The following is a 13,046-nucleotide window of genomic DNA, read 5'->3' as shown; positions in this document are numbered from 1 at the left end:
CTAGTGAACCACCATTTGAAAAGCACAGGGATGGGGCGCCTGGGTGGCTCAGTGGGTTAAGCTGCTGCCTTCGGCTCAGGTCATGATCTCAGAGTCCTGGGATCGAGCCCCGCATCGGGCTCTCTGCTCAGCAGGGAGCCTGCTTCCTCCTCTCTCTGCCTGCCTCTCTGCCTGCTTGTGATCTCTCTGTCAAATAAATAAATAAAATCTTTAAAAAAAAAAGAAAAGAAAAGCACAGGGATATTGGGAAAAGATTGGAATGAAGTATCACATACACTGAAATTCAAATTGAGCTTGGGTAACTTGTGGCCCCATGGCTACTACTGATCCTTACTTTCTAGTCTGCAAAATGGGACAATGGTTTTCATTACAACAGAAACTCACATTTATGAAATTCGTAAAAACCAAGCCATGTGATAGTAGTCAAATGAGGCAAGCCATTAAGCCTTGGTTTCTAGTCTTTGAAATGGAGATGATCACATTTGTCTTACCTGATCAACTTTAATTTACATCAAGTTGATAGCATAGTGTGTGCTTTGTCAGTGTTTCCATAAATTGGTAGCTATTGTAATCAGTAAACATATGAATAAAATGGGTATGATAATAAATACCTCTAGGTATTGCTACCGGGTTAAATAACCTAGTATTTGTGAAGTTTTAGAGCAGTAGCTGTGATGTAGCAAGTGCAAGGCACATTTCTGTTAAGTAAGAACAGAGGTAAAAGTGGGGATATTCCTGGCATTGTGTCCTAGATACTTCTACCAAGATATTCTGCAGGCATCTCAGACTCAACATACCTAAAATCAAGCTGTGAGGGAGCATGTCCCACAGTTTGTGGGACTGCGCACAAACTCTTGCAGTCCTTGTCAACACAGCTGTAAAATTAAGCTAAAAATAGTCCCATTGTCAAAGCTTTGCTTTGAGGATTGAGATGATATAAAGGTCATAGTAGGTGCTCAATAAAGTTTAGTTCTCTGGAAAGTTAATAGCATTTCACTTCCACATTGTCATTCCAGTTGGAAATTGCCTTGATTTCCTCATTTTTTCTCATCAACTATGTATTAACTATATTTTCTTATTTCTTGTATTTTTATTGTTTTGGCATCTAGCCTAGCTGACTAGTATCACTGCCCCTCCCAGGGCCAGCCAATCCTTAGAAACAGCAAGCGATTTGCCCTGTTATTCACTTCTCATGTGCCAATGAACCAATTCAAAACTCATACTGTAGGAGGCAATATTCTTCTGCCCTAATCATCAAAGGACCAGGTACTAGATAACCTAGAGAAAGTCTCTGGACCCTGTACCCTCCTGAAATTATTCAAAGTAACCAATTCTAAGCCTGCTTACCCTACATCTCCTTGCCTTTCCCACAGAAACTACAACAAAACCTCCTGCCCATGCCTTCTGCTTGCTCCTTCTGCCTCCTGACTGATGCCGGTGCTTCCCCATGTGGCTCTGCATGGAGTGGTGTGCAGCCTCCCTCTTGGGAACTGTAACAAACCTTATTTTCAATGGCAATCATCTCTTGATCCATTGGTCTCACCACACATGAAAAATAAAACCTATATTTAAAAATAAAACATTCTACCATTTCCTAGAGAGTTGGAGCTATAAAATAATTCTAAAATGTCATTCTTCATTTCTATTAGCATTACCACTGAATATATCCCTTGGCCTAGATTAGTGGAATACACTATTAACGGGTCTCTCAGAGACTAGACTCATTTCTTCCAGTGTCTTAACTCTTCTAATCCATCCCTTATCTTGAAACCAAAGCAATCCTTCTAAAATGCAAAGAAAATTACCTCATGTTAATAATATTCTAATGCTCTGTATTGCCTAGACCTCATGCCTCATACCTCTACCCCCCACTACACGCACACGCACACACACACACACACTCCATCTTTTAAGAAACAAACGTGTGTTCATAAGGAGACCCCATTACTAGAACACAACTCTTAAGTGAATAGAGTAATATGTGTGTAATAGAGCAGATCCCCTTTCTTCCTATTGCTAAAGAGAAAATCCCATGATGGTCAACATGAAGAGTAAGACAAAGAGTTCATGATAATTTCCCAGACTGTGTTTCATGAGACGTTAATACACATATTTTATAGAAGTCTTCCTGAAAAACGTTCCTAGCTATGACTGGGGAATTAATGATAATGCCTTATAAAGATGATTTTTTTTTCCCTATAGGATTAACACACTATGATCTACTGACCTTAGTCAAAGAGATCTCAGTTCTGAGTGCCCCTGCCAGTAGGCAGGCAGGGTATGTATTACAAAAGAGAAACTACTGGGCCCATAATTTCTACCACAATACAGTAATAATTACATCCTGGCTGCAGTGGTAGAGACTCGGCCAGCAGTAGGATGGGGAGCAACTTGCATTTCTACTCCTGAGCAAGGTCAATTCAGGACCCATAATTATTCCATCAGTTGAGGAATTTCCATCTTCATCAGAGTTTTGGAAGAAGTGTTTGATATTATTTGGCAGGTACTGTCTATTTCATAAGAAATGAAGGCCCAAACTGACCTGTGTTAGGTTAGGCTAACAATAAAAGTTGATTTCTGGCTCAGGCCATGCTCAATGAGAATATTCCTGATTGGAGGTACTCCAAGAATGGTTCATGGATCCAAGATTCTCTTATTTCATTATGATACCGTATTCATTATGCAGTCTCTAAGTTTGCTGTGGAACATGAAAAGAGCATAGGAAGACACACAGATGCCTAGATACCTCTGCTCAGAAGTGAGGTGCATTATCTCTGCTTTCACTCCATTGTCCAGAACTAGTGGCAAGACCACACCCCAGTGGGACTCTAGCTCCTAAGCTTCAAGCATCCATCCTGCACCCAGAATTCATACACATGCACACATAGTCACTGGTGGTACCCCTCCAAAGCACCAATTCTATGTTATGGAAAGGAAATGCAAATCATCCTTGATCAGAGAATTATCTGGGCCACAACCTTAGTATCCTGTAATATTCATTTATGGTAATTAAAATAAAATAATAAGAGTGAACAATCACAACACAGCCTGGCTCGGAGAATAAAAGCCCAATTAGTTTGACGTATCTAAGAACCAAATTTGATTCTATCCAATGGTTCCAAGTTTCACTTTTTTTTTCACATGTTAACACCTCTCGAATCAGAATGTGTCTCATAACTGACAATACATTACAATCATAATTTGGTTTATTCTTTCTTCATAGCCAATGAAGTAATGGTATGTCTTACAATCTGGTATCTGACATTCAGTGAAGAAGAGTTCATCAGGACAAACAACAACAAAACACAAGTTAAAAAAGAAAACACATTGTTAAAAGAATAAAGAGATACATTTTCTAAGGACTCCTTACAACATATCCTGGGCTAATGTGTATACTGCATCTACAAAGGGACACGTAACACTCAACATTTCCTTTTTGGACTCACAGACTCCCTTTTATCTTTGGATACCCATTACCAGTCCTGTATCCTTTAACATGCCCTGGACCAGCATTCCTGTGATCTCAAGCTACCCCCAAAAGTGCTGCTTTTAAGCAGAAGCATGAAGTGTACTTTCCTGGCTGCAGGTGACCCAATTCCTGTCTCTGGGGCTGGGTCCTGACTTTCAATACTATTCCATAAGTCTCAATATTTTCTCCCAAATACCTTGAGTGCGAAGGGTGGGTGAGGGTTACTCCCTAAGAGTTATCAAGGCAAACTGTGTAAGTTTATGACCTTTCCTATATTATTAAAAAAAAAATTACTTTGAATTTCCCATCTCTATATAATCTGTCTCTCCAGTAGAATATAAACTCCATGAGGCTTTATGGGATGTTCACATATGTTGTGCCCAAGTAGTTGATACTAGGTAAGCAGCTGGTGAAGGAAACAAGGAACAACATATCTGAATTTACTTTTCTTTTTTAATTCTTTTTAAAGATTATTTATTTATCTATTTGACAGACAAAGATCACAAGTAGGCAGAGAAGCAGGCAGGGGAGACAAGATAGAGCCCAGTGCAGGGCTCTATCCCAGGACTCTGGGACCATGACCTGAGCTGAAGGCAGAGGCTTTAACCCACTGAACCACCCAGGTGACCCCTGAATTTGTTTCTAACACGTAGCTGGAATTTTAGATTTCCATACTGAGTACTGTGACTCTTATAATCAGTGATTATTCTGGACTTTTTTTTTTTTTTCTTTTCTACCTTCCCTGGGGATACATATGTCCCAGGTTAAGCAACACAAAGGTACATAGAGTGATACCAATGGGTTAGGATTAAATACCATCCCTTTGTCCTGGGGGTAGAAAAACCCTTTGTCTCTTTTACTCATGAACCTGAGAGAGAGATTGGTTCATTAGAGCCGAGAGACTCTCCCCTCTTTGTTCTATCTCACTACTCACCAAATTTCCCAGGTCATTCAAACTCTGGAAAAGCATCGTGTACTGTAAGAGAGCTATATTTTAAATATTTAATTATCTGATTTACTTCCTGGCATCATCATTTCTTAGTGTGAGACTTATCTTTAACATCATGAGTTTCCTTAACTATATAAAGGAAATAACACTGTGGCCTAAGTAATAGCATTACTTGAGAGTTTAGAGAGGATGTGTCTATAAACATTACCTCTTCACACAATTGTTGATTATCATTCATATATTCATGAATCAAATATGCGCTGAATGCTTAAACTCTACGAGGCATTATTCTAGGCACAAAGGACACAGCCATGAGCAAAACAACACCTCCTCACATGGAACTCAAGTTCTAACAAGAAGAGAACCAATAGCTACTATAAATTACAGGGGTGCCTGGGTGGCTCAGTGGGTTAAAGCCTCGGCCTTTAGCTCAGGTCATGATCCCAGGGTCCTGGGATCAAGCCCCACATCAGGCTTTCTGCCCCATGGAGAGACTGCTTCCTCCTCTCCCTGCCTGCCTCTCTGTCTACTTGTAATCTCTGTCTGTCAAATAAATAAAATCTTTAAAATAAATAAAATAAATTACATAGCACATTAAATTATGTTAATGTATGTGGGTGAAATTTTTTAAAAGAGGGTCAGGGAGGATGAAGAATGCTAAGTGGGACTGAAAGTTTTGTTTGATGTTGTTTTTTTAAGTTAGCTCCTTGCCCAACAAGGGGCTTAAGCTCATGAGGAGTCCTTGGTACAGAAGTTTTAAGTAGGGCAGTCTGAGTATGAAAAAGTAACATTTTGAGGAAATTCTTGAAGGCTTTGCTAACTATGCAGATATCTGGGAGAATACTCCGGTTAGAAGAGTGGTTTTCAACTGACAGTAGTTTTGCCCTAAGGGTCTTTTGACAGTTAATGCCCCTGGAGACATTTTTGGTTGTTATGACTTGGGAGCAAGGATGACTTGCTACTGGCATCCAGTAAATCATGTTCAGGGGTCCTGCTACCCATCCTACAATGCACAGGATGTGCCAAGGGTAAGAAACCCTGAGTGAGAGGGACAAGCTAGTGCAAAAGTCTAAACACAGGAAATTGCTAGAACCAACAAGGAAGCCAGTGTGGAGAGATGGCCATCCAGGTCACTTAGGGCATTGTAGACCACTGTAAAGATTTTGAATCTTCTTGATACCTGCCCAAGCCTCCCCAAGGCAGGCATTGTCATGCTCCCCTCAGGTTCCTCCAGCAACCATCTGTTATGCTCAAGAGGGATGAATTGTCTGCCTCTCTTGCTACACTTTCAGCTCCTTGATGACAGCAGCCAAACCTGGCCCATGTCCACACCCCATGCCTAGCACAGTGCTAATACCCAGTTCAACGCATTGTTAGTCTCATCAATGATTATACTAATAACTTTGGATGAAAATAACTATTGATTTCATATGCATGCTAATAAGGTCCGAGAGAGGACAAATTGTAAATACTCATATCTGTAGCTTCTCTCCCTCATCAGTACCAGGTACATAGTAAGTGTTCAATAAAAATTGATTGAATAAAAGAATGAGTAGATTATGTATAGTTAGCTCATCACTTAATGCTAGTCAGTCTAATTTCTCCACATCTTAGCAACTTTCTTGCAATAGAGGAAGGAAAAATTGAAAAGGGTTGCCTGCATGGGGCACCTGGGCACTTCTGTTGGTTAAGCGACTGACTCATGATTTTGGCTCAGGTCATGATCTCAGGGTCCTGAGAGGAAGCCCTGTGCTGGCCTCCACACTCAGTGGGGAATCTCCACTTAAGATTCTGGCTCTCCCTCTCCCCCTACCCCCCCCCCAAATAAATAAATACATTTTTTTAAAGGAAAAAAAAATGAAAGGGGTATTTACCCTTTTTCTGGAAGACAGCCTGACAACATATTTCAAGCTGCTGTCTGATGCAGTCCTGTGCTAGACTTGTAGGTCCCATTATAACACAGCACTGTGGACAACACATGTTTGCATAACCCAGGGCACATATCTTTGAGAGAAAAAGGATAAGAACATAAGTAAATAAATATTATATTTCAACTACCTGGTTGAGTCCACAAGTAGCTTTCATCTCTTTCAGTCTCCCACACTAGAGGAATCCAGGTACCTAGAGATGATCAGGTAGAAAAATGATGGGAAAATATGCAAACTGGGTAGACACATAGAGCACTGAAAAGTACCTCATGAATGCCCTCCTTGCGGTTCAAGAAATATAATTCAATCCATACAGAGTCCCAAGTGTGGTGACAGAATGCGAGCAACATTCCTAGGGGGATTAACTCACCTCATGGACACTCCTCAGAGCCCCACTTTTATTCCTGGCCTTTGTGAGGACTGTGCCTAAGAGCCTTCCTTTCCACGCAAGACGGGATTACCCCCAAACCCTGGTCCTAGCATGATCTCCGCCACCCCTACAGACCCTTGATCCTTCTCTTCTTCTCAAAGCCAGACATTCTGTTAGCTACAGACTTCAATATGAGTTGTTAGTTTTCCTCTGCTTGGCTTGGAGTCCCTGAACGGCAGGAAGGGAAATCTAGATCTAAGCATGGGACAAAGAGTCCCTTGTGAAATGACCACCAAAGGTGAGAAATATTAAAATAAAAATAAACCAAAAAGATGACACTTAGAGAAAGAAGATGAAACCCTTTCCACCCAATTATTTTATATTTTTATGCTTCTGTAAGTACTTGTCTCCTTTCCTGCTTTGAGTCAAAATAGGAAAAGGGAAAAAAAGTAGAAAAAGGAAAAAAAAAACAAAAAACATTCTTAGTGCCTGCCTTGGTCTTAGAAGGTTGAGGCTCCAGGGAGCAGGAGGATGAGAGAGAAAAGAAAAGAAAAGGTCTGATGTGACATTGTGGAAAGGGATTGTGCTTGGAGTAACTAAAAAAATATGTTTAGAGGGGCGCCTGGGTGGCTCAGTGGGTTAAGCCGCTGCCTTCAGCTCAGGTCATGATCCCAGGTCCTGGGTTCGAGCCCCACATCGGGCTTTCTGCTCAGCAGGGAGCCTGCTTCCTCCTCTCTCTCTGCCTGCCTCTCTGCTTACTTGTGATTTCTCTCTGTCAAATAAATAAAATCTTTAAAAAAAATATGTTTAGAATGCTAAACATAACTATGTTTCTATTTTGACTCTGCCCTTTTGATCTGTGCCAAAGGGACCAAGCTTTTTTCATCTTCAGCTCCTTTAGAGCTCAGCACAGGGAACTGCTCAGAGTAAATAGCCATCAACTGTCTCCTGAATGGCTCAATAAAGGAATAATCTCAATGACTTGGCATGAAATAATAACTGAAATGCATGGGCTGTGCATTCTATCGGGAGTCTTTTCTTCTAATACTTCATCACTTCCCAGCTGTGTGACTTCACCCAAGTCACTTAAATTCAATAAGTCTTAGTTTCCTTCCCTGTACAATGGTTCTCATAAGGAAAAAATGCGATAATGTAGGCTAAGACCATGACGACTTTAAGATGTATTATTTTGATTTATGTTAATACTTGATAGAAATTTCTCATTTCTTGTGGAAGAGTAACATTCATTGCACCTTTCTGATAACAGACAGCCCATTCTTGGTTGATTTCTTAATATATTTCCTCTTTGAGTTACAGTTTCCCATCACTGAAGAAGATACAAAGTAAATGGCCGATGGAGCTCCTATTAACTTTGTATGTTGGGGTTTGATTCCCTCAGTCTGTTCCCTTCAAGAAAAGAGCATATATCACTATAACCGGGGCTACTAGAATTGAATGTGAAAAGGAGGTAGTGACTTAAGCTGTGTAGGGAGAAAAGCTGTCTTCCAATGCTTCCCGCTGAGCTCAAGGCTGACCCCCACATGCTGAACTTTCCCCCTCTGGGATCCCTTTAGCCCCACATACTCACACAGTGACTTCATTTTGCTCTGAATTTCTTTAGAAACATTGCGCTGGCCCTCATGCATGCTTATCTGTATAGAAAGGCACTGTATCATAGTTCATATTCCCTCCCAAACCAGGAACTTCCCAAGGACAGGAAGCTTACTTTGGATATGTATGTATTCTACATAGCACTTCACCCTGTAGAAAAGAAAATGAACTAATGGAAAGAAGGAGGAAAAGGAAGAAGGAAGGAAGAGAAAGGAGGGAAGGGGGGAAGGGGAGGGGGAAAAGGAAGGAAAGGAGAGAGAAAGAAAAATGAATATATTTGATAACAGAACACATTTTTAAAAGTAAAAATTGGAAAATTATTTTATTTTATTTTTTTAAAAGATTTTATTTATTTATTGGACAGAGATCATAAGTAGGCAGAGAGGCAGCAAAGAGAGAGGAGGAACCAGGCTCCCTGCTGAGCAGAGAGCCAGATGCGGGGCTCAATCCCAGGACCCTGGGATCATGACCTGAGCTGAAGGCAGAGGCTTTAACCCACTAAGCCATCAGGCGCCCCCCAAAAATTGGAAAATTATTAATAACATAATCCCCCAAACAAAATCACTACAATAAAACACAACGTGAAGCTCAAAAATCATGCCACTGAAAGGGAAAAGACCCTTATTCTCTGAGAACTGAAGTGAATGCTCTCTGCATTTCCTTCTAGTATGATGATGAGGGACTCCTTGGTCAGGGTTCAACAATGAAGCCCACAGGCCCAGCTGCCCTGGGGCCTCTCAGCAGCATTTGCTTTGTTTTAACCAACTGTAAACCTTTGCTTCTGCCTCTGTCCCAGTCCAGCTGGAGAACTCATGCTAGAGGACTGGCCATTCTAAAATCTCTCTTCTGCTCATGGTAGTTGGTATCCACAGAGATCCCTCATTCCTGTCTGACTCCTTCACCTTTAAATGTGCTGAAAAGCGAGTTTGAAATTAGACTCAGAGCCATATGGCAAAGCTTGGGGGCAGCATATGGTTGCAGGTCGCTCAGTGCTGATCCACAACATCTTTAAGCTCTCCCATCTCTCTTTACACAGGAGGCAGTGATAGGGTCGCAGTTCTGTATTTTGAATTGTTCTGTCCTTCATGTGGGAAAACGAGACTCAATGCAGCATCCCTCTTAAAGTTGGTGTGAGTTTTCTTGGTCATAGGAAGGGTAGAGTGCAGAGAAAGATCTATACTCCTACTTGAGATCAATGGGAAGTAACATGTTAGGGGTAGAGATTCAGTCCTGTGAACTGGAAAACTGTGGTCTATCCAACAGATGTGTGAGCTAACTAGTCTCACCTGCAGATTTAGGTCACGTCAATGCAAACTGTAAATAGGGTCAAATCAGTCCCAGGGACACAGGGGCACAAATGCTGCTGAACAATTAATACAGTGAAGTGACAGAGAGAGGAGTTCTGGGTGGTTAGAGCAGGAGCTAATTTTCTTTAAGATAAAAGACTGAAAATAAGGGGGTACAGAGGAAAAGTGGACAGTTGACTGCAAGGAACCAAAGAGAAAGAAAAGCACACACAGGGAAGTAAATAATTCAGGATCTAGCTCTGAAAATGCTGGGCAACGGCATGTTTTCCTCATCTCACTTCACTACCAGTACCATCACTATTGTGAGGACGAGGAATACTGTCACCATAGAGTCAAGTTCTAGAAAGTCTGACTGGACCAACTGGGTGGTGGTTGGCCATGCCCCACCATCAGCTCTTATGGAGTCAGGTTTCCAAGAAAGGAAGCTCTTGCTTCATGAGTAATAACATATTTTTCTTTGTGAAAACTAAAACTTCGTTACACAGATGTGCTTTTTCATACAATTAAATCTGGAAGAGTTGGAATGCAAATCCAAGCTTCATTTTAATTCAAGCTGTAAAATTACACGAGATTTATACACGGAACCAACAAACAAGTAGACAATGGGGAAACCCTTTAACATAGAAGAGGAGAAAACCAACCCAAAAAGCCCTGAGAAAGAAAGACAAACAAGGAGCTTTAAATTTTGAAATAAAACAAGGCTGCCTGGATGGCACAGTCAGTTAAGTATCCAATTCATGATTTTGGCTCAGGTGGTGATCTCAGCATCGTGATCTCTGTGTTGTGAGATCAAGCCCTGTGGCAAGTCCCACACTCAGCATGGAGTCTGCTTAAGATCTCCTCTCTTCTCCCTCAGCCCTCCTCTCTATGCAAGCTCACTCTCTCTCTCTCTCTCTCTCTCTCTCCCTCTTTCTCTCAGATAAATAATATTCTTAAAAATTTTGAAATAAAACAAATCAATGTGATTCTTATCTTCAATCATCATAGCCATCATTAATCGAGATCATATCTCAGGGAGTAGCTTGAGTAATATATCACTGAACCATCACTGGAGCCTAAAACAGCTTGTTTTTTAGTAAGATTTTATTTTTTTAAAGTTATCCTACACCCGTGTGGGGCTTGAACTCACAAACCTGAGACCAAGAGTTGCATGCTTCTCCAACTGAGCCAGACACATGCCACAGCAGCTTGGTTTTGATTGGCATTTCCCTGATGACTAATGGTGTCAGGGATCTTCTGAAGTGCTTATTGATCATTTATACATCTTCTTTGGAGAAATATCTATTCAAGTTTTTTGTCCTTGTTTAATTGGGTTTGTCTTTCTTACTGGATTTAAGTGATCCGTATATATTCTGGATACTAGTCTCTTATCAGATACATGAGTGGTAAATATTTTCTCCTCATTTATTGGTCGTATTCACTTTCTTCATAGTGGCCTTTGAACACAGAATTTTCAAGTTTTGAACTCCCAAATTAATGGATTGTTTCTTTTATGTGCATGCCTTTGATGTTATATCTAAGAATCCATTGCCAAATCTGAGGTCATGAGGGTCTATCACTGTTTCCCTATAAGAATTTTATAGTTTTAGCTCTTACATTTAGGTCTCTGATTCATCTTAAATTAATTTTGTAAATGGTGTGAGGTAAGATTCATTCTTTTGCATGCAGATTTCCAGTTTTTCACCACCATTTGTTGAAAAGACTAATCTTTTCCCACCAAATTGTCCTGGTATCCAAGTTGAAATCAGTTGTCCAAAGACACTGCAGGCTTATCTTGAACTTTATTCCTGTTACCATACTAATCTACAGTCCCCCTTTAAGCCAACACCACATTATCTTGATTACTATTGCTTCATAGTATGTTTTGAAATCAAGAAAATGTCAATCCTCCAACTTCATTCTTTTTCAGATTGTTTTGGTTCCCCTGGGTCCTCTTGAAATGCCATGCAAATTTTAGGATCAGCTCCTCTGCAAAGAAGCCAACTGGGATACTGATAAGGGTTGCTTTGAGTCTGTAGATCAATTTGGGGAATATTGTCATTTAATTGTTTTCAAATCTTCCATCCGTCTAATCTAGGGATTGCTTCATTTCAGTTATTGGTACTTTTCAACTCTAGAATTTCCATTTGCTTCCTTTTTACAGTTTTCAGGACTACAGTTCAATCTGTTTTTCCATTGGATTTACCAGTATCTTCCCAATTATCATTCATTATAATTTGAACTATTTTTGAGAGTGATCTTAATCTGAAATTCTCCACATTGTTTTGTAAATGAAGTACATTCCTTTGGGAAGAGATTAGGAACTCTCCTTGGTAAGGCCTGCTTTTTCCTTTTGGCAAAATTTCTGAGCCAGTGCTCTAAAGCTGGGGTTTGGGACAATGTCATGCTTTTATCTGAGTAACATCCCCACTTTAGGGACTGCGTGCTCAGTGGACAGGGTGGCATGTCTTCTTGGCCTGCTTCTCCTAGCAGGGAACCACTGTCTTACAAACTGGGACAAGAGAAATTGGCCTCTTGATACTTTTAGTGGTATGTGCCCAAGGTAGAGCCTCCTTCCGAAATATGGGGGGCCCTAAGGAGAAGAAGGGAGCAGTCACCACTTGGCTGCACACACATAGCCTCAGCAACAGGTAGGTGGGAGCAGGATGAGAAAGCTGACACACTGTTCCCCTGGGAAGATAACCCTTCTCCAGGCCAGGGGAGATGGATTCCTGTGTTCCTGACAGTCCAAAGTCCAGTTTCTGTCTTACTGGGAGTGGGGAGTCAGTGAGTGTTTATTAAAATACTATAGATTCTCACTGTTCCTCCTGAGTTTTAGATTTTCTTGAAATTGTTCTTTATTTGCTAGATGCCCTTTGAACCATTTCCAGAGACTTTGAATTTTTTTTTTTTTAATATTTAAATTTTTTTCCCTCCCATGTCTGTGGGGAGTCTGTCTGTGGAGCTTCTCACACTGTCATGCCAGAATTGGAACGCCAAGGAGGAAATATTTTTTTAAAGATGTATTTATTTATTTCAGAGAGATGTGGGGTGGGCACAGGAATCCAGAAGGAGAGGGAGAATGAAAATACCAGCAAACTCCCTGCTGAGCTTGAAGCCCTGCTCTGGGTTTCATCTCATAACCCTGAGATCATGACCTGAGCCAAAACCAAGAGTCACATGCTCAACCAGCGAGGCACCCCAAAAGTAGGTGATCTTTATACCAAATTTAATATCCTAAAAATAAGGCCAATAATTGTAGCACAGGCACTAGGCGAGAAGAACAATGAAAGAAGGTAAATGGGACGAAAGAACAGAAAGAGAAAGAGGCAGTGAGAAAAGCACATGATGGAGGGGGAAATGACAGCGAGAAGATGGAAAAGACAATGCAAAACACCCATGTTTGATCCAAGTTAGGTCAGAATGAAGTCAC

The 13,046-nt window shown here is 40.8% G+C and overlaps 1 protein-coding gene across 4 annotated transcripts in view; it reads left to right on the top strand.

The window, feature by feature from the left end:
- Positions 1-13,046, top strand: part of ASTN2 (astrotactin 2) — a 1,447,326-nt gene that overhangs the window by 314,417 nt on the left and 1,119,863 nt on the right. The gene's annotated exons all lie outside the window — the stretch shown is intronic.

Source organism: Lutra lutra, chromosome 13 (assembly GCF_902655055.1).
Source record: "Lutra lutra chromosome 13, mLutLut1.2, whole genome shotgun sequence".
Taxonomy (NCBI): Eukaryota; Metazoa; Chordata; class Mammalia; order Carnivora; family Mustelidae; genus Lutra; species Lutra lutra.
Note: the sequence above shows the minus strand (reverse complement) of the source record. Positions and strands in the feature narration are given on the sequence as shown.